At 53.9% G+C, this 19,664-nt stretch overlaps 1 protein-coding gene across 3 annotated transcripts in view; it reads left to right on the top strand.

The window, feature by feature from the left end:
- The window catches only part of LOC103536864 (ankyrin repeat and fibronectin type-III domain-containing protein 1), a 184,464-nt gene that overhangs the window by 143,377 nt on the left and 21,423 nt on the right, over window positions 1–19,664 (top strand). Inside the window, exon 1 of one of the 3 annotated variants that reach the window (XM_030459727.1) lies at window positions 2,923–3,045. The exons of the other annotated variants lie outside the window; for them this stretch is intronic. The gene's annotated coding sequence lies outside the window, so the exon portion shown is untranslated. Of the gene's footprint in view, window positions 1–2,922; window positions 3,046–19,664 lie in introns of those variants that run through there. 3 annotated transcript variants of the gene reach the window in all.

Here is a 19,664-nt window from a genome sequence, read left to right as displayed (position 1 = left end):
GTTTGCCTGTGTGCAGCCCTGGCAGAGCAGGTATGATTCATTCCCTCTTCTGCAGCAGAGTTTATGTAAAGCAGCACTGTATAAATAGCCAGATGATACTGTACTGTGCTCCTGGCTCGCTAATTACTGATGCTTCTGCTGGAGCTTTTGGGTCTGGCGGAGGTGAGAGGAGGCTGGTTGATTGCTGGGCTCTGGATGAGTTGCTGACAGCTCTCAAGGGGGAGGTACCAGCCCAGCCCATCTGTCCCAGCTGTCTCCTTTAACCTGGCTGTGAGCAGCTGCAGGTTGGGGGTGAACCTGCCGGGTGATGGGGAGGCTGGCAGGATGGTCGGGGTGGGGGTGAAAGCAGCACCCAGCATCTCCAGATACTTGATCACCTTCTGACTCATCTATGGCCTCACTTGTCCCCCCTGGGTCAGGCAGATCAAGGCAGCTCCTGCCCTGAGCTGGAGAACATCACCTCTGTCCCCTGCAAGGGGACTCACAGTGAGGCCATGTGTCCCCAAGCACTGAGGTGGCTTCTCCAGCCTCACAGGCACACCCTGTCCCCAGGGAATAATTCTCCATCATTTTGCTGTTGGCAAGTCATCCTGTTTTCCCCCTGCCAGCTCTTCTTGGTAGATGCTGTTGGTTCTAAGCAGTGTCTGTCCCTTCCCTGCTTTGGGTAGATGGATGTGTCTGGGTAACCCTCTAGGGTTGGTCCCAGTGGTGTCGCTGGCAAGAGGCACGTAGTGGCATGGCAGAGGGAATTGCTAGGATGCCTGCCTGCATCTCTGCAGCTGCTTTGGGAGCTGGTTCAAGAGGGGTGTCTGTGATGGTCCCTAGTGGGGCTGGGGTAAGCAGGACAAATGGTGTTGTCCAGGCAGACCCCAAATCTCCAGAGATGAACATCCCTGGTGTCCTGGCAGCTGGGGATGGAGCAGCCAGCCCTGACAGGACCCTCTTCTCCTGGGGAGGTGGAAAGCTGGGCAGCATCTGGACTGCCACAGTGGGGCCACTTGAATGCCACCTAGGAGATGTAGCCAGAAGCCTCAGCACCCTTTCCCACCACCCATCCCCATCCCTGGGTCAGCCCTGCTTGCTCAGGGATCCACCATACACCAGGGGCTGCTGCAGAGCATCAGCACCCACTGCCCACACCTCCCTAAATTGGGGTCTGATTCATTGCAGCCAAGCTTTGACAGCAGAGCTGGGGACAGGCAAGGTGGCAGGGATGGACTTAGCACAGGACTTTGCTCAATGGGCTTTCACAAGGCGCCTGGATTGCTCCTTTTCCAACGCCTCTACCTCTGGCTCAGGGAAAGCTGGGGTTCAGGTTTCTTGTTGGGTCTCTTGTAAGGCAAACCTCCTTTACATCCAAGTAATATTTCTTCTCAAGAATGTAAAGAATGACCCTGGAAGGTCTGAGCAGCTCTTTCCCGGCGGTGATGGGAGAGACGAGAGCCTTCTCCAGAAAGCTGTCTCCACCCCGTCCCCAGCAACAGCGATTCATAAGCTGAAAAATAAATCAATAACCAGAGTTAATGAATTGAAGATGTCTGTGTTTAAAATGTATCAGGAAAAAACTGTTAGCTGGTCATGGTTGGCTTAATTATCGTGAGGGAAAGGAGGGGAGCTCTCATTTCTGAGAAATACCTTGTGGTTTTTCGCTCTGCTTTTTTGGAGGCGTTTGGTTTGATTGAAACTGGTCAGGACTCGAGGGCTGGCTTTAGTACTGTGTTTAGGTTCAGTTTCCCCCCAGGTCTGTTCCTCACCCCTGGGACCTTTGTCATATTGCTTCTGTCCTCTTCCCTGCCCAGTCCAGGGCTGGAGGCACAGTGGGAAGAGGTCGTGGTGGTGCAGGACCAAAGGAGGAGAGACTGGCTGCACACATGTTTGTGGCTGGGCTGGCACCTGGTGCCACCAACCTGCCACCAACCTGTACCCAAGTCGGGGTGTCCCAGCTTCCCAGGCTGCTCCTCCCTTGCCCCCAGCTCTGCTCCTGGTGAACTGGCAGCAGGGACAGGTCAGGGCACTGTGTTCAGCTGCAGGTCAGGCATGCCAGCCCTTGGCACCATGGGGCTGGGGAGGAGAGCAGAGGGCTGCAGGTCTCTGTGGATCTCTGCAGGTCTCTGTGGGTCTCTGCAGCACCTCCCAAGTTTTCTTCATGCTGTGAGGTTCAGGGACAGTGCTGTTATGCCTGGGGACAGCAGCTCTCTCTTCTGGAGTGAGCCAGGGTGGAGGGGGATGCAAAGCATGGCTCTGAGGCCTGGAGATGCTCTTCTCCCTGCTCCCAGGAACTGGGAGCCATGGTGGGGCATCCCACCTGGCTGGAAGGGGCTTTGTGGGTGCAAGAGGGTCTTTGCAGCTGAATCCATTTGCTTGCAGGGTTTCTGTTTCCTCCTCCAAACCAGCTCAGACACAGGCTGAGTTTCATGTCAGCCCTCAGAAGGCAGTTGGCTTTTGAGATCTTTGAGAGCCCACAGGGCACCTGGGGCTTCTCATAAGGAGTGAGTGGCCCTGGCAGAGCTCAGCTTTCAGCTTTTCTTGTCTCTGTTGATGCTTCCTGGCAGGCACTGCAAGAAGCAGAATCAGACAGTGGTTCTCCAGCATTGACCATCCCCAGGTGGCATCAGAACAGGAGCACATGAGCCAGGGAGGTGATTTTGCTGCAGTGGGGAGCAGGACCCAGGCTCACAGCTTCGGTTTTGCTAACACCATGGACCCGTGCTGGTCCTGGCTTGCTGAAGCCATGCTAAACCTTCTGTGCCTTTGTTTCTTCCTCCTGATGCTGGGGCCACGGTGTCCCAGGGCCATGTGCCCCCCAGGAGCTCCCTCCTTTCAGCTCTGAGCATCACCTGGCTTTCTGCTGTGGACCTGCCATGGGGAGCAAGGGTTCTTCAGTGACATTAATGCCTCTCCTCTCCCCTCCCCCAGGTCAGAAAGCAGCCTGGCTAGGTTTGCCCACCGCTTGTCAGTTAAGCAGAAGCAGGAGAAGAGAAGGAAAGCTGAGTATGCCTCAGCCGAGCTGTCTGCCTTCCGGCCCAGGTCTCTGAGCATTGAATGGTAAGAGCTGCAGGACAGAGCTGGGGAAAGGAGCTCCTGCCTCTCCAGTCTCCCTCCTGTCCCCCCCCTCTCCACTGCTGCCACTCTCTGTCCTTCTCCAAGGAATATCCCATGGGACATCACCCCTTCAAACCCCACAGAGGTTTCTCCAGGGTCTCAACCCCAAACATCTCCCTGCCCCAGTGCAGGGAGCAGTGGGGACCCCTGGGTGGCTCCTCCCTTGGAGACCCCAGGAATGGAGCCATGGGCTTCTTTTGGGACTCCTGTGGGATGTGGACACACATCTGCTGGGCTGGGGCAGCCAGCTCCTCTCCTCTCCTCTCCTCTCCTCTCCTCTCCTCTCCTCTCCTCTCCTCTCCTCTCCTCTCCTCTCCTCTCCTCTCCTCTCCTCTCCTCTCCTCTCCTCTCCTCTCCTCTCCTCTCCTCTCCTCTCCTCTCCTCTCCTCTCCTCTCCTCTCCTCTCCTCTCCTCTCCTCTCCTCTCCTCTCCTCTCCTCTCCTCTCCTCTCCTCTCCTCTCCTCTCCTCTCCTCTCCTCTCCTCTCCTCTCCTCTCCTCTCCTCTCCTCTCCTCTCCTCTCCTCTTGTCTCCCTCGGAGGATGCTCTGCTCCCTCCTTTCCCAGTTCTGCAGCACCCACGGGGCCCCTCATGCTGAGCACAGGGCTGAAACTGCAGCCCCAGCTCAAGCAGGGAATAATTTCTCCTGGTTTTCTAAGCTCTAATGCAACAGCCTTGGAAGCAAATCAACCCTCCCAGCATTGAGGTGACCTGCTAAGGATATTTAAAAGAGCTGGAAATTGCCTTGCTTTCTGCTTCCTTAGATGGATAAAGGAGGGTAAATGTAAATTATAAAGAAAAGAGAGAGAGACAAAAAAAAAATGCTTAGAAATTGCAAGACTGTCGAGTTTGGTTCTCGTTTTCCCTGCTTTTTTTGGAGATCTTTCTGGCATTTATTGGATGTTCTAACACTTCAGTGTGAGGCTGTGGAGTTTGCCTCAAAGGCTTCCTCTATCTGTGAGGTTAGTTAGGCATCAAAGCTAAGTAGGTATTAATGAGGCCAGACAAAGAATTTAAGCTATTTGGTGACAGATTGCTTTCTTCTCCAGTTGCACAACTTTCTTCCCTTTGCTGAAACTATGTCATTGGAGAAGCTGCTCTGCAGTCATTCTCAGTCTCCCAAACAGAAAAAGATGTGAATTTGTAATAGAACAATTGGGGATAAAAGCAGAGAACTGATTAAAATCCAAAGAGAGTTTTGCTTTACTTAGGATAAAAATGCTGGAGAAGTCCATGCATCTCTTTTCTCCCCTTAAATGTCTCTCTGAAGCCCCTGGATCCCATTTTTTTGTGGGGATTTGTGGTGCATTTTCACTCCTCCATAACCTTTTCCTGGGGAAAACCATCTGTCTGGTCTTAGTTTGCAAAGCATCTCGTACAGCAGCAACACCACAGCAGTGGCTGAGGCTGCTCTTTTATGGGGTTTTGTGAGCCAGCTTGGAAATGAGGAGGGATCACTTTTGCCATCACTTTGTTCATCATGTGCCATCATGTTGGAGATTGAGGCTTGGGGGACTGAAGGAGAAGGACCTGATGTCACAGGTTCTGCTGGCTGTTGATGCAGGGTAGGAATTTCAGTGGCTTTCCTGTGCTCACACAGCCCATTTTTCCAGGAGCCCATGGATTTCCAGGCAGCACAGGCTCCCAACAGGATGGGCATGCTGCAGGCAGGTTTTCTGGTGCCTGGTCCACACTTGCACTTCTGGGGCACTCAGTGAGGCACTCAGAGGCTTTTCTCATGCACCAGCCTCCTCCTGAAACCACATCTTGCAAAGGGGATTTTCCCTTGTGTAAAACATCATTGCTTTCCTCCCCTTATGTTGTCAGGGTTCCATGATCATCATAGTGGAATCAACATCCTTGGTTAGTCAGAGTCATAAAATCCCAGACTGGCTTGAGTTGGAAGGGACCTTAAAAATCATCCTTATTATTGATAAGCTCAACTCAAGGTCACCACTGGGTCCTTCTACCTGTCTCAGTGCAGGTGAATGTCCACACTGTGATGGGGGTTCAGCTCACCCCACCTATGCAGGAGGGGGATGAAGAAGCAATGGACTGTCTGCTCTCTAACCAGAAGCTTTGAAGAGCCCTGCTCATCTTAATCCCAAGGCTTGAAGGCAAGGAAGGTCTTGTGGACCTGCTGTTACCTGTTGCCAAGGAAGAGATAGATTATAAGCACAAAATTATCACTGCCTATGCCTTTGAAAAGCTGGCTGTCTCTTGGGTGGAGAGATTAATGTTTTCTGAAACATCAGGTTATTTTTCTGAAACAGTCTGAAGCATTTCTGAAATTCCTACCAGAACACCATCAGTCCAAACCTCCATGTCTCTGCTGCAGCAGAAAATATCCTTTTACTTCTCATCACCATGCAAGGCAAGCTGAGCTTGTTTTCCAGTGTTCCCAGTTGTCCAGAAAGGGCTGAGTGGAGATGAGGTAAAATAAAGAGCTGTACAGTGTCACAGTGTCTGTCTGACCCCATGTCCCCTGTGCTGATGTACCATGGGAACAATAGATCCCTTCATCTCCCCTCCACCCCTGTCACTGGGGGACACCTTGAAGCCCTGCAGGTCCCTGGTCAGGGGGACCCCTCTTCCTGGGGGATACCTCAAAGCCCTGTGGGTCCCTGGTTAGGAGAGGTTATTTGCTGCCACAATAAATAAACTGCTGAACATCCCAGAAACAGAGGGATGCTCTGGCCACGGGTCCCACAGTCCGTGTGTCCACCAGACCATGTCCCCTCTGCTTGCTGGGTGGGAGGAGGGCAGGGGATGCATTTCTCCTGGGGCACAAGGCAGGCTTTATTTGCTCAGCACATGTTTATGAGAGGCAGTGGGTGAGCAGAGCACTGTCCTGCTCCTGAGCATGGCTGTCAGTGAGAGAAGCCTCGTTAGTTCCACTTATTAAAAAAAAAAAAATCCTGGGGGGGGGGAAGGGAGAGAAGGTAAGGAAAAAGTGAAGTATTGAGGAAACACTTCTTTCATTCATATGTTGTTTACTGAAATAAATACTTCATTATTAGGCTTTTTTTTTTTTTTAGACTTTTTTTTTTATAACTCAGCGCCACAAAGTCCCCAGTGTTGGGGCTGGGAATGTGCCGTATCACCTCAGCCCACTGCTCCCACCAGCTGGGATACACTGCTGGGAGCTGCCAGGAGGGAAGCAGGGCAGGATGAGGCTTTCCCAAGCTCAGAAGAGAAGCCTTGGAACTGCTCCTGTCTCATTTTGTTTAATTTTTCTGATTCCTTTCTTGTCCTTCATGCTGTGTCATGTTATGGCTCATGGGACACTGAGGCAGCTTGAGCTCCAAGTGAGGCAAAAGCTGGCAATTGAGGCAAGGAAGGATTTGTGACCTGATTTATTAAAGCTCTGCTTTCTGCTGCTCTGTGTCTCTAACCTAAACAGCAGGAAAGACAAATCACTCTTCATTTGAAGCTCTCCACCTTCTGCTGTTGGAGTGAAGAAGTCAAAAGCTGGTGGGTCCCTTGGAGCCTTCCTGCTGTCCCTAAAGCATCCCCAAAGCACCAACAATCTCTTTTCTCTCCACTTAAGGTTAGTGGAGGCAAAGAGAGCTTCCTCTCCTCTTGTGCATGGGACCAGAGAAATAATCCATGTTAGTTTTTCCTCTTGAGTGAGTCTTAATCCAAAAAAAGGGCTGTGACCTGCTGGTACTCCTGCATGTGTGGAGCCTGGGAGCCTCTGTCCCACTCTCGCATCCTTCCAGCTCTGGTGCTGATCAGCAGTTCCAGTCCTGGCAGATTTGTTCTCCTGGCATCCATTTTTCTCTTTTTTTTTTCCTGTCTCTTGGTCTGCTTTTCCTTCTTCCATTTGTTCTTTAGGGTGGCACATGCCAAACTCTGACCCATGTCTCAGGCTTGGATATAAAGCAAAAGGTTTTTAATAGAAAGGTGTTGGTGAAAAGTTACTTAAAATTTTATAATGTGATCATATTTCCCCTTTGGGTTTTAACTGGTCTTGTATGGTGTGGGAACTCTCCTGCAAACCTCAACAAGAGCCCTGTGCTTTTCCATCGCAGTCTCCTGTGGTCATACAGGACTTTCCAAGGGCTCTTTGATCGACAGCTGTCAGTTTTCCAGGGGCAGTCGGCACAAAGTCAGCAACTTTTTGGGAGATGGGAAGGAGAGAGTGAGGGCTCAGGGAGAGCCAGAGGGCTCAGAGCTCCTCCAGGTTTCACTGCCCTGCTTGAGCTGTCTTACTCCTGACTTACACAACATGTCCAAGGCTTGGAGCCACTTCTCTTCCCAGCTGAGGAAGCTTTTAGCCTGAGGGAGGGAAAAATCAGAGGGCAAACCATGCTCTGAGCCTGCCAGTGTGAGGGGAGCTCTGCCAGGGCCCAGGAGGCTGGCGGGCACCTGGGAGCCAAGGGATGCTGTGGGCAGGCTGAGGTGTGGGCACCCGTGTGGTCGGGGGAACCCAGAGCTTCTCCTCCCTACCCACCATGGACCAGGGGGAAGAGTGGGTGAGAGCAGCCAGACAGAAAGGGACCTGGGTTGACAGAAGCTGAACATGAGCCAGCAGTGTGCCCAGGTGGCCAAGAAGGCCAATGGCATCCTGGGCTGTACCAGGAACAGCGTGGCCAGGGAAGGGATTCTGCCCCTGTGCTCATCCCTGGGGAGGCCACAGCTTGAGTCCTGTGTCCAGTTCTGGGCCCCTCAGTTCAGGAAGGAGATTGAGGTGCTGGAACAGGTCCAGAGAAGAGCAAGGAGGCTGTGAAGGGATCCAGCACAAGTCCTGTGAGGAAGGGCTGAGGGAGCTGGGAGTGTTGAGGCTGGAGAAGAGGAGGCTCAGAGGAGACCTCATCGCTCTCTACAACTCCCTGGAAGGAGGTTGGAGCCAGGGGGGGGTTGGGCTCTTTTCCCAGGCAGGACAAGAGGGCATGGGCTTAAGCTCTGCCAGGGCAGGTTTAGGTTGGAGATTAGGAAGAAACTTTTTACAGAAAGGGTGATCAGGCATTGGAATGGGCTGCCCAGGGAGGGGGTGGATTCTCCGTCCCTGGAGGTTTTTAAGAAGAGACTGAACGTGGCACTTAGTGCCATGGGCTGGGAGCCATGGGGGGAGTGGATCAGGGGTTGGAACTGATGATCTCAGAGGTCCTTTCCAACCCCAATGATTCTGTGATTCTGTGTTTCTGTGATATTCTGTGACTCTAGGAAGCACAGCCACCCCTGGCCCGGCTGAGGCGAGCGCAGGCCCTGGCCCGGCCAGCACTGGAACGCAACGCGCGGCTTTGTCTGGACTGTGAGCGCTTTAAGCCCTCGCTCAGGAACAATGGCCAAGCCATGGGGTCATTTGTTCTGGTATTTCAGCAGCTCCTCATGATTTATGGGATGTTTTGTTCTGCTGCTTGTCTTAGCTTCCCCCTCTCCACCCTCCCCGTCTCCATTTCAGCTCCTCCTCCCCCTGCTCCCAATTCCCCTAATAGCTGTGGAGCCTCTTTGCCTTATGAAGTCATGGGATCTGTGACTTAGTGAATTAGCTGTGTGGGACCTGGACTTCCACACTGTGCTGCTGTGGTCTGCCGGGGCATTCTGGCTGCCTGGGGAGCTGGCCCTCAGCAGGGCCCCTTGCCCAAGGGCTCCAGGCAGCCTGAGCTTCCCCCCAGCCTGGCAGATGGACGTTGCCATCAGCAGCCCACTAGAAAGCCAGTTTATGGGTGATAAATGTGGCTGAGAGGAAGGAGGAGGAGAATGGGACTGTCCAAGGAGATGCCTTGGACCAGGGCAGGAGCTGGGACCAGGCTGCCTGCTCCTGGTGTCATGGTCCCCTCATCCTCCCTGGACACAGAGCCTTTTGGTGTTGAATGTGGTTCAAGAGGTTGGCTTTGTCCCCAGCACGCTGAGGATGGCCACGGTCAGTGCATGGAGGGAGCAGGAGTTTGTCCTCCCCAGAGCTGGTGGGACCAGCTGGTGGGGATGGGGAGTAGCGAGCCCTCAAAGTATCTCACTGAAAGTTGGGTTTGCCTTTAGGAAAACATCTGAAAGGAATTTTTTAGTTGTGGAAAATCACCTTTTATTCTCATTACCTATGAGTCATCTGCAAAGAGAGGCTTAAGGGTGGCTGCTGCTCACAGTGATGCTGATGCTCCTGCTGCAGCCTGGGCAGGGTTTTGCCCTGGCAGAGCAGTCATGGTCCTGCTCTGCTGGCAGGGAGCTGGAAGCACCCATCTGGTGGATGTGGGTGGGAAAGGAGGGCAGCACAGTGAGGTCAGGGTCTGCCAAATCTGTAGGCTCTTGTGCCTCCACTCCTCATGCCACAAGCCTCCATCAGCCTGGGTTTCTCCTCATCTGGGGAGAGGGAGCTTGGCTTGGGGTCACAGTGAGAAGGGAGAGGTTGGATGAACCAAGGGCTGGATCCTCTCTGTGTGCAGCACTGTGACCTGCCACAGGCACTGGCTCCAGCAGGTCCAGCAGTGGCCTCTGCATTGGTTTCTCCTGTCACTTTAGCAGGAAAAATTGAGCCCCCTGGGCAACTGACAGAAGGAAAATGTTGAGAGCAGACTGATTCTCAGGTTCTCACTGCCGGGGACTGGAGCCCTCAGCCAGATCCCTTCCTCACTGAGGAAGCAAATATAATTTATTTAAAAGACTAAATTAAAATATGTGTTGATGTGTTGCTCTGGCCACTTCCCTCTGCTGGTAGCTGTACCTCCAAGCTCTGCAAAGATTATTTCTCAGTGCAGCACATCTGTTATCCTCAGCACACTTTGATTTCTCTCAAATAGCCCGTTTGCAGAATCACAGAATTACCTTGGTTGGAAAAAGACCTTCAAGATTAGAATCATAAGATCATTTAGGTTGGAAAAGATGCTTAAGATTATGGAGTCCAAGCAGAAACCTAATCCCATCAGGTCCTTATTTCCCTGGTTTGTTTCATTTTATTCTCATCATCTCTCTGCCATTTCCCGTGGTGTGGATTTGCAGAGCAGGATGGATGCCTTAGTCCCTGCTGAGGAGTGTAGAAGATGCTCTTTATCGTGCAGGATCTCCACTGATTCTTCTCCATGGATGTGTCCATGGCCAGGAGGTGTCAATTACCTGGATTTGTAGAGAAAGCAACCCAAGCCCCGTGGTTATGCTGGGGGAAAGTGCAGAGATGCCACAGTCCTTGGTGTGAAGGGGAAACCTCGTGGATGTCTGAATTACAGTGTGAGCCAAACCATTCCTGGTGGCTCCATGGATCCTCCACACCAGCTGGTATTTCCATAGTGTCAGTGTGCTGGAGTTGGTCTTAGCTCTTAGCCAGCTTACAAAAAATATCTCAATATATTTATTTCTTTTAGTGGAAATAATGACAATAGCCCTGATTTCCTATTAGTGGTTGGGTCTCCAGACCTGCTGGCTTTGAACCCGGCTTCTCCAGGCCAATTTGTAGGCAGGGAAGGGCAGTGCTGGAGAGTGGGGAGTCTGGAGCAGCACCAGCAAGGCAGAGAGTCTGCCCAGCCCTAGGCTGCCAGGCTCTGCTTCTCCCAGCCCTGGGGACACTTTTGCCCTGGGAGCATATGGGATCCCTGGTCTGACTGCTGATGCTGTCAGGGACACAGGGGTCAGGAGGCACAGGAGCATCAGCATTTCCTGACAGGTGACAGTTTCACTGAGTACTTTTAATCCTCCCCTGCCCCTTAGACAGCAGCAGTGCCTGTTGTACAGGTTTTCTCTGCTCTTAGATAGTTTCTTCCTGGCTGAGACACTTGGTCCTGCCAGAGCTTCAGGAACCTCCTGTTTATCTTCCTGGAGAGTGTCTCTTGGTGCCAGGTCAATATTGGACCTACGGCTTGGATGCTGGCAGGATGGGCAGCACTCAGCAGGGAAGGCAAACTGGAGGTAGGAGTCAGCCCAGGACACTTGGGACACCAAGGACCAGGTCCATGCACTTGCTGGGATCTCTCTCCACCTTGGCTTGAGGCTTTCCTGCTCCTCCCCATCACTTTGCTTCACACTCACCCCTCTTACCCACCTTTCTTCTGCCCAATTGCTTGCTTTTCAAAGGAGGTTTGTGAGCTTAGGTGAACACCACATCTGCTGAGCCTCATGCCTGGTGGGGATCAGGCAGAAGCATTTTTCCCTCAGCTTCCAGCTCCCACATTTTCTTCTCTTCTCCCCAGCACAACTATTCGTTCTTCTCCCCCAGCACATCATGCAGTACTCATTTCCCAGGGACATTCCTCTGTGCTTCTGCTGCCTCGATTTTCACTGTTTACAGGGAGACTGGGCCAGGGATGAAGATGTTCTACAACAAAGACCTGTTGGGAAATGTGGAGGAGCTTCATGATTTATTGTGTCTCCAGTGGAACTGGACACCTGGCAGTGTCCTCACGAGGAACTGCACATGGTCTTCACCCTGCCCATGGTGCAGGCATTCACCTGAGCATCCTTCAGGTCTGTTGCCACCCAGGAAGTGTTCCAAGGGCCTGTAAGGGCTCGTTAGTTATCAGCTGGAAGACAAATCTCTCCTCCCTGAAGTCAGGGCAGCCTCTGTCCTGGTGGTCTGCTGTGAAAAGCTGTTGTTTCTGAGCTTTGAAAAATGAACACAGGACTCCTTGTCAGAAAGAGGAGCTAGGAGAAGGCAGGGCCTTGCTGGTGGGCAAGCAGGTCAGATGAGCTCTAACACACACCAAGGGGCTGCTGAGGCACCTTGTCACTGCCCTGTGTCCCTTGCGGACCACCTTCCCCCTCCATCTGCCCTGCTGCTGGCTTCAGGGACAACTGGGGGGCAGGTCCCACCGTGCCCCATGCTGGATGAGTGCTTGTGGTTAGGAGGGATGGGTCAGGTTCCTCTGGGCACTGAATCCCTGCCGAGCAGCGGGCCAAGTCCTGGGAAGGAAGGAAGCTGCTGCTGGACACAGATAAGCTGGCGTGACATTTAGCTAATGCTCCTGCTTTGCCTGCTGTCTTGCTGCTGCCCAAGGGGCTGTCTGCTGAGGGAACCTCAGCTGTGACAGTGTTCTTGAAGCTCCTTCAGCCAGGAGGTGTTTTTTTTGTGCAAGTGGAAGGCTGATGCTGCTAAGAAGTCCCATCCTCCCTGCGCTCTCCTGGCCCCGCTCTGCCCCGGTCACGAGCTCTGGAAGGCTCGTGGCAAGCAGAAAAGCAGAGCTCCACTTGGGTGAACTTCCCATGAACCCGGGAAGTTTCTTTGGCGGTTTTCTTTCTGTCAGTGCAGGCAGGTCAGGAAGGGGATGCTGCAGGTCTGCCACCAGAAAAACTGGAGGTAAAGGAGAGAGAACCCCTCTGGGCTGAGGGCTTGTCAGCACAGTGTGATTGCAGCTGTGGCAGCACCTAGCAGGGTGTGGGCACCTACAGGAGCTTTCCAGGGCTGTGAGCATCTTGGTCCCTGCTGTTTTGCAGCATACAGCTGGGAGAAGCAGCGTGAGGGCCATGGTGGGGGAAGCAGGGAGTCTCAGGAGAATCAGTGTGTGTCTACAGTGCCCCTCGTGCTGTTCTGGGGCTTGCAAGGGGGAGGAAGGAGACAGCAGCACCCACTGTGTGTTGAGGCCACCAGCTCTGTGAGATGTTTCTTAGCCTCTTGGTGATGGAGGAAGCCAAGCAGTTAAAGCTCCTGCTCAGTGTAAGGGATCTCCCAAGTGCTTTGAGAGATCTCTGAGGTGCTGGGGTCCCCGTGGACTCCTCTTACCCCAAGCTGCCACCTCCCATCTCCAGGGCCACCTGCAGCCATTGGCCCCTGCCACCTTTCCTCTCCTGTGGCCCAGTGATGTTCCTCCTGGTGCTGCCCTGGAGGAGCTGGGAGGACACTTCTCACCCCACACAGGCTGCTGGTGTTAAAACTGGACACCACTTCCCAGCAGCAGCAGCTTGTTTGCTGATACCTTTGCCAGACTTTAACTGTTTGGGCTCGTGCTGTCTCAGGCTGAACTTTCTCCCTTTTCTTTTCTTTTCTTTTCTTTTCTTTTCTTTTCTTTTCTTTTCTTTTCTTTTCTTTTCTTTTCTTTTCTTTTCTTCTTTTTTCCAAGTTTCAGCAGAAGGTCAGGGAAAAATGGCAGCTTTGCCAATTTTTTTCTTTCTTCCTCCTGACTTTATGTTCAAGGACTTCTGGTGCCTCCATGCTTTGGAAAAGAGACTTGAAATTTGGCAGGGTTGGTGCATTCCTGGCGAAAATCAACACAGATTTGGTCAAATTGCTAGATTCTGGGCAGCATGGTTGTGCAGGCTTGGAGAAGCTCCTCAGAATCTTACTGCTCAACGTCCCATCTTCTGTAAAGAGACCTGCCCAGGACAACCACTGCTTGCCAGCTGCCCCAAGCACCTCCAGGTCCCATCTCCAGAGGTTCCTCCTTTACCCCCATGAGCTCAGGTCAGGAGTGTGACTGCAAGGAGCCTGATCTTTGGTGGTCTTTGCTAGCAAGTCTTGAAGCACTTTACAAAAGACAACACTGTCCCCGTTTCCCATCATTGCAAACTGAGGCAGTGGCTGTAGACACCACCTGCCCAGAGCTGAGGTCAGCTTGGGCAGGGCCTTGTCTCTAGACCAGAAGCTGAAGCAATGCTCAGTGAGAGCCAAAGAGCATTTTCCCAATGCTTCCATGTCCTCTGTTTGCCCCCCTGGCTCTCCCATGGGTCTCTCCTGATGGTTTGGTCTGGTGAGTACTGTGACTCTTAATGTTACTCTTTTATATTAGGGTGGAAATCTTTTCTTGGTGGCCCAGACAGTTCCTCCATGGGCTCTGCTGTCATCAGCTTGAGCTTCTTCATCTGATGGCATCTCAAAGCTTTCTGCAGTTAGAGGGAGAATCAAGTGACACATGGGGTGGGAAAGCTCTGGTCTGATGGAGGCAGCAGGCACACCTGGGCTGGTCATCAGCTCCCCCCAGATGGTGCCATTACAAGAGGGCTTGAGCCCCTGTAGGGTGTTTTCTAGCAAAATGGGGAATAAAATAAAAAAAAAAAGGTTGGCTTTTCCTCTTGGACTACAGCCTTTGGAGCCTGACTCTGCTGGAGACACAGGGAGGGAAGGTTGGCTTTGGCATACGTGAGTGCTTTTGTAGTTGGGTGGCAGTGAATAATCTCCTCTGGCATTGCTGGGTGGTGCTGGCTCTGGGAGCAGGGCAACATGGTGGGGTTGATCTCTCCTATCAAAGGAGAGGATCCTGGTGGGTGCTAGGCAGGGAGCTGGTCATGGAGCCAGCCGGGAGCAAATCCTGGTGTGAAGCTGTGCCTAATGGGAAGCCAGGCTGGGACAAGGAGATCTACACTGAGGGGGGGGATGTTCTTGGTAGCAGTGCCAGGGACACCCTGTGGGCAGTGGCCAGCATGCCCAGTGCTGCTGGCTGGCTCCTGCTGGTTGCCTTCCAGTGGGAAAGGGGTTTTCTGACTCCAGTAACATTTACCAGCTGGGCAGCAGCTCTGGAGCCGGGTGTGTGCGTTTGTCTGTTCTTCCATTGTGTCTTGGCCGTCGTCTCCTCCTCCCTGCTGAGATCAATGTCTGTGGCCTGCCTTTTATAAGCCCTTTGGGTGCAGCTCTGGAAGTCTTCAGCCAGTGGTGCTGGTTTCCATCGTGCAGCTTCAATATGCTTGAGCATCTTGGTCCCAGTCTAGCTGGATGGCTTGGGTAGGATGATGGGTTGGAGGTGGATTTCCACCAGAAGGGGCATCCCAATGAAAGGCTGGGGTGGTCCCCTGGGAGGATAAGAAGTGCGGGTGGGAGGTGGTTGGCTGAGGATGGAGATGAGCCTCAGGTGTGGGGTACTGAGCTCCGAGGACCTCCAGAAGTCCTTCTTGGGCCAATTTTCTACGGTGCCATGAGTCTGGAGAAGAGGTGGTTTCTCATGGAGGCCGGATCTCGCTAGCATATTCTTCCTGGTGGCACCAGGTGGCGCAGGAGGGTAAAGGATTTGCTTCTCATCCCTGCAGGTCTGGGTTCAAATTGGTTGCCTGTCACTGTTGTGATGAGTCGGCAGGTCTCAGCCCTCACAGCATGTGACTGTGCTCCCTTGCTGGGGTGAGCTGCAGCCCCAGGGCTGGGCAGGGGGGATGCTTCTCCCAGGACCCCAATTTCCAGCAGAGAGAGGAGCTGAGCCAACCATTGAATTGTATCAGGGAGCCTGGGTGTATGGGAGCTGCAGAGCCTGACCACTGCAGGATCAGGGAATGGTGGGGTGGAGGATCCATTTGCAGTGAGGAGAGCCCCAGTGGGTCTCAGCAGCATGAGGAGGAGGTAGTGTGGGATATCAGAGAATCCCAGCCTGTCTTGGGTTGGAAGGGACCTTAAAGCTCATCCAGTCCCACCCCCTGCCATGCCCAGGGACACCTCCCACCAGCCCAGGTTGCTCCAAGCCCCATCCAACCTGGGCTGAGACACTGCCAGGGATGGGGCAGCCACAGCTTCTCTGAGCAACCTGGGCCAGGGGCTCAGCATCCTCACACCAAACAATTTCTTAATCATGTCCAACATTCCCCTTCTACAGCTTAAAATGGATCTTCCTTGTCCCATTCTTCCAGGCCCTTGACCAAAGTCCCTCCCCAGCTTTCCTAGAGCCCCTTCAGGCACTGGAAGGTGCTCTAAAGATGCCATCCCTGTCCCTGTGGCCCCTTCTCCCATCAGAGCACTCAGATGCAGCCTCTGGTCCTGTGCTGGGCTTGCTGCAGCAGCTTCTCCAGAGCCTGCCCCACTCCCTGCCAGGATGTGGGTGTCAGGCCTGAGCGAGGGGATGGGACCAAGTTTAGATGAATGTGGTCTCGCATCCCTTCTCCTCCCAGCATGGCAGCTGGGCCCTGGCTGCACATCTGAGCATCCCCACACTGAGCAGCCACTTTCCACTCCACTTGGGTCCAAGTTGGTTGTGGCTTCACAGAGATAATTTTTCTCCCCCCCCTAACTGTACCTTCAGTGATCTTTGAGACCAGGAGTCCCATGACTCAGCTTGTGCATTCAATACTCCCCAGAAGAGTTTGCACACACGTATCTGTGGCACAGACTGCTGCCCACTCCTGGCAGGCCAGGCTGGGATAGGATTTCTTCCTTAGAGAAGGGCAGTGATTCCCCACTGCTCAGCCACCTCGAGCATGCGGAAGTCTGATTTAGCCAGCACGGTGCCAGCAGGTTGGGAATGTCTTCTAGAGCAGTGCTCCAGCATCCAGGCCTGAGAGATGCTGGGAGAACTGGAGGTAACACCGTTGCAATGCAGAGCAGGTACTCAGCCTGTCCCTCTCTGCTTTGGGAATCTGTCTGTCCTCCCGTCCCTATCTGCAAAGGTCCAGTTGGTCGCAGGTGCCAGCACCACCAGGGACATTGTGGGTGCTGGGGCTGAACTGCTCGTTCTGGGAGTTGGCACAGGGCATGGTGAGCAGAAGCTGACACCGATGTTGATCCTGTGAAGGACAGTCTGGGCTCTGACCTTTAGGACCTGTCCATTTCTGCTGCCACATCCCTGTGGGTAACTGGGGTCTGGCAGCTCCTGGCTTGAGCAAGGACCACCCAGCCACCCCTGGGGGGGGGTTGAGCCATCTGGGCAGTGGTGCTGAGCTCCCTCCCTGGGTGCTGGGCGAGTGCAAGGATACGGACCCTGCAGTGCAGGGTGTGCAGAAGGCAGTGGTTTGCAGGACACAGGGGTCTGCCTGCTGGGCACAGAGGTTTGCAGGGCACAGGGGTCTGCAGTGCAGCTGCTGGGCCCCAGGGCTGTGTGCTTGGCTCTCAGCACTGCAGGATGGGCTCCAGGTTCATCCAGCCCCTCAGCCACAGGGTTTCCAGGTAGTCCCAGGCCTGTGGTCACCCTTGGCACAGCTTCTTACTGCCCTGGGTACCTGGCGCCGGGATGGCCACCCAGGGCTTCCCCAGGAGCTCCGGTCATGGCGCGGGGCAGCCCGGCTCGCTCCCTCCTGTCTCCATCAGGTTCCAGTTAAAACCAAATGCGTTCTCCAGCCTAAGCTGTGCTGCCGTTTGAGCCCTTCCAAAAATGAAACAAATACCCACGGACTGCAATTCAAATTGCAGCTCAATTAGGGCTCGCTCCCAATGCGATCATAAAACCTCCAGTACGAAAACAAACAACCCAACCAAACCACATCCAAGCCTGACAGCATCCTCTGGAATGCCTTTAAAATAACAAGGGGGGCAGAGGAAGATGAAAGCGGTGTCGGCCAGTGGGAAGAGGGCTCTTGGGCCCCGAGGGACAGCCCGGAGGTGGGCTGAGCAGGTGTGGGACAGGACTCTTCGGGCTGGGCACCGGTGTCCAAGTGATGGGGATGATGCAAAGGGGTCAGCTTAGTGTCTGGAGGGTAAAGAGGGCTGTGTTCCCAGCTGGGTGAGGATGAAGAGGATGGAGAGATGTTGAGGATCGGGGTGGTTGTGCTCTGAGCTGCTTGGCAGGCGGGGGTTTGAGGAGGCTGGGGGGGAGCGCGGGGCCGGAGCGGGACCGTGGCTGCTGGAATGCGTGTCCGGTGTAACCCTGGCTTGCACCCGGTCCAGCCAGTCTGGTGCCGCGGGTCGAGTTTCACGGCGGACCTTAAACCTAAACCCAGCCATATTTAGCGTGCGCTTCGCCGGCCTGTCAGGGAGGGGGAAGCCGCAGCACAACTAATAAAAAAAGCCAAACAAAAACAATGTAATTAAAGAGACTCAGCACTGTGTGTTCCCACAGCAAGAACATTTACCCAAGACTTCCTTGCTCAGATACTTAATGTCAAGCAGCAATTAAAGGCTGGCATGGTGGGGAGAACAGGGAGGAGGGTTTGCCCTGGCCGGTGGGCGGGAGCCCTGGAGCTGAGCAGAGCTCCCAGGGCAGCTCTGACCTCCTCAGTGCCCCTGCTGGGGAGGCACTGGGGGCTTTTGGCACTGGGAGGTGCCCCAGGGACAAGAGGTGCTGGGATCACAGGGATGCTGCACCCCGAGCAGAGGCTGCTGAACCCCCTCAGTGGGGAGGTCTGTAGTGGACATACCCCCTTAGCTCCATCTCCACCAAAACCTGGTAGTGCAAAATCAGATTTATTTTTTTTTAGGTGCCAGCCTGAGGGCAGGGTGGGAGCTCTGCTGGGGCAAATCCTTGGGAAAAGAGGGAAGGCAGCAGAGCTGGGCTGGTTGGCTGCAGGACCCAGGGCCTGGCATGGACATTTCTTCTCCTTCCCAGCATCTCCCTCCTGACCTACGTCTGCAGTTGGAACCCATGCAGACTTCTGGGATTTTGTTTCTCTTCCCTCAAGGGATGAGCTGGGGTGCCCAGGTGTAGAGAAACAAGATAAACCAGGTGCCTCGAGTTGCCAAAGAGTGGGTGTGAGTCCACCTGTGCCTGGTTAGGGCAGGCCCCCTATTACCAGGGGGCCAATAAAGGTGGGACACACACCCACAGAGAGAAACTCACTCCTGTGCGAGGCAATGGAGAGGCCAGCAGCTCGTCGAGCCTCAGGAGCAAGAAAGGCTCTTCCTGCTACACCCAGGGCCAGGCTGTATTAGTGGTGCCCCTCCAAGGAGCCACCAGAGAGCTCAGGGCTGCTGCCCACAGGTGACAGTGCTGTCAGCATCACCTGCCTTGTCTAGAGAGCCAGTCCCTTAGCATGGTCACCGAGGAGAAGCCACCCTGGTGGCGTCCTGGCAGAGCTTCATGTGTGCAGGCAGGGAGGGACGTGGGTGTGTGGGCACAGTCAGGACGGTGTCACTGTGTGACTGCGATGTGTGTGGCAGCAGTCCTGTCTGTGGTGGCAGCTGTCACGGGGGGCCAAGGAATTGAAAGTCTGATTTTGGTTCTATTTTAATGGGGGTTGAGGCACAGGCTCCTTCTGGGCTCATTTATAATCTGTTATTGGGATGCTTAATTTAAAAGAGAAAGAAAAAAACAAAACAAAAAACAAAGAACAAAAAACAAAAAAAACAGGGGAAAGAAAACCGAGGAAAATAGAGAAGCAGCATCAGCATTAACGTGGTGCAGCAGAACTTGCTGGAGTGTCACTGCTCCTTTCCTCTCCCAAAATGCACTGCTGGGGCTGCAGAAAGAGGGTGTTTTATGGGAGGCCTCTGCAGACTGTCAGCAAGTGATCTACTTGGCTGGCTCCAAAGCTCTCCTGGAGCCCTGAAGTCACTGTTTCTCCCAGATTCAGGGGCTGTGATTTAGGAGGGAGGTGCAGGGCGGGGTGAGCCGTGCGGGCAGGCTCGTCCCTGGAGGGACATGGCTGTGCCTCAGGGGGACATGGCCCCGAGGTGTGGGACATCACCTCCACGTGGCTGAGCAAGGGGTGGTCCCTGGGATCCTCGCTGCACGTTGCAGCCTCTGCATACCCAGCACCAGCATTTCCCATGGGATTCAGAACTCTCCTGACTCAGGGAACAGCCTGGACAGCGAGCATGACACTGGGTCCCTCCTGCTCTGGTGAGAGAGATCCTCCACTTCTTTCCCTTTCAGAGGTGCAGGGTGCTTCAGACTGGCAGGACAGGGCAGATCTCACCCAGGATCTGCTTTTCTCCAGCTTATTCAGGTACCAAGCTGCTGATAGGTGGCTTTCGGGTAGGCTGTGGGGTCTGCCTTGGGTGATGAGCTCACTGGGAAGACGTGCACCATGGCGGGCCTGGTGTGGAGACAACAGAGCCAACATGCAGCTGTAGTGGCAT

This window comes from Calypte anna, chromosome 14 (genome assembly GCF_003957555.1).
Source record: "Calypte anna isolate BGI_N300 chromosome 14, bCalAnn1_v1.p, whole genome shotgun sequence".
Taxonomy (NCBI): Eukaryota; Metazoa; Chordata; class Aves; order Apodiformes; family Trochilidae; genus Calypte; species Calypte anna.
The sequence above is the reverse complement of the archived record's forward strand: the minus strand, read 5'-3'. Positions and strand labels throughout refer to the sequence as shown.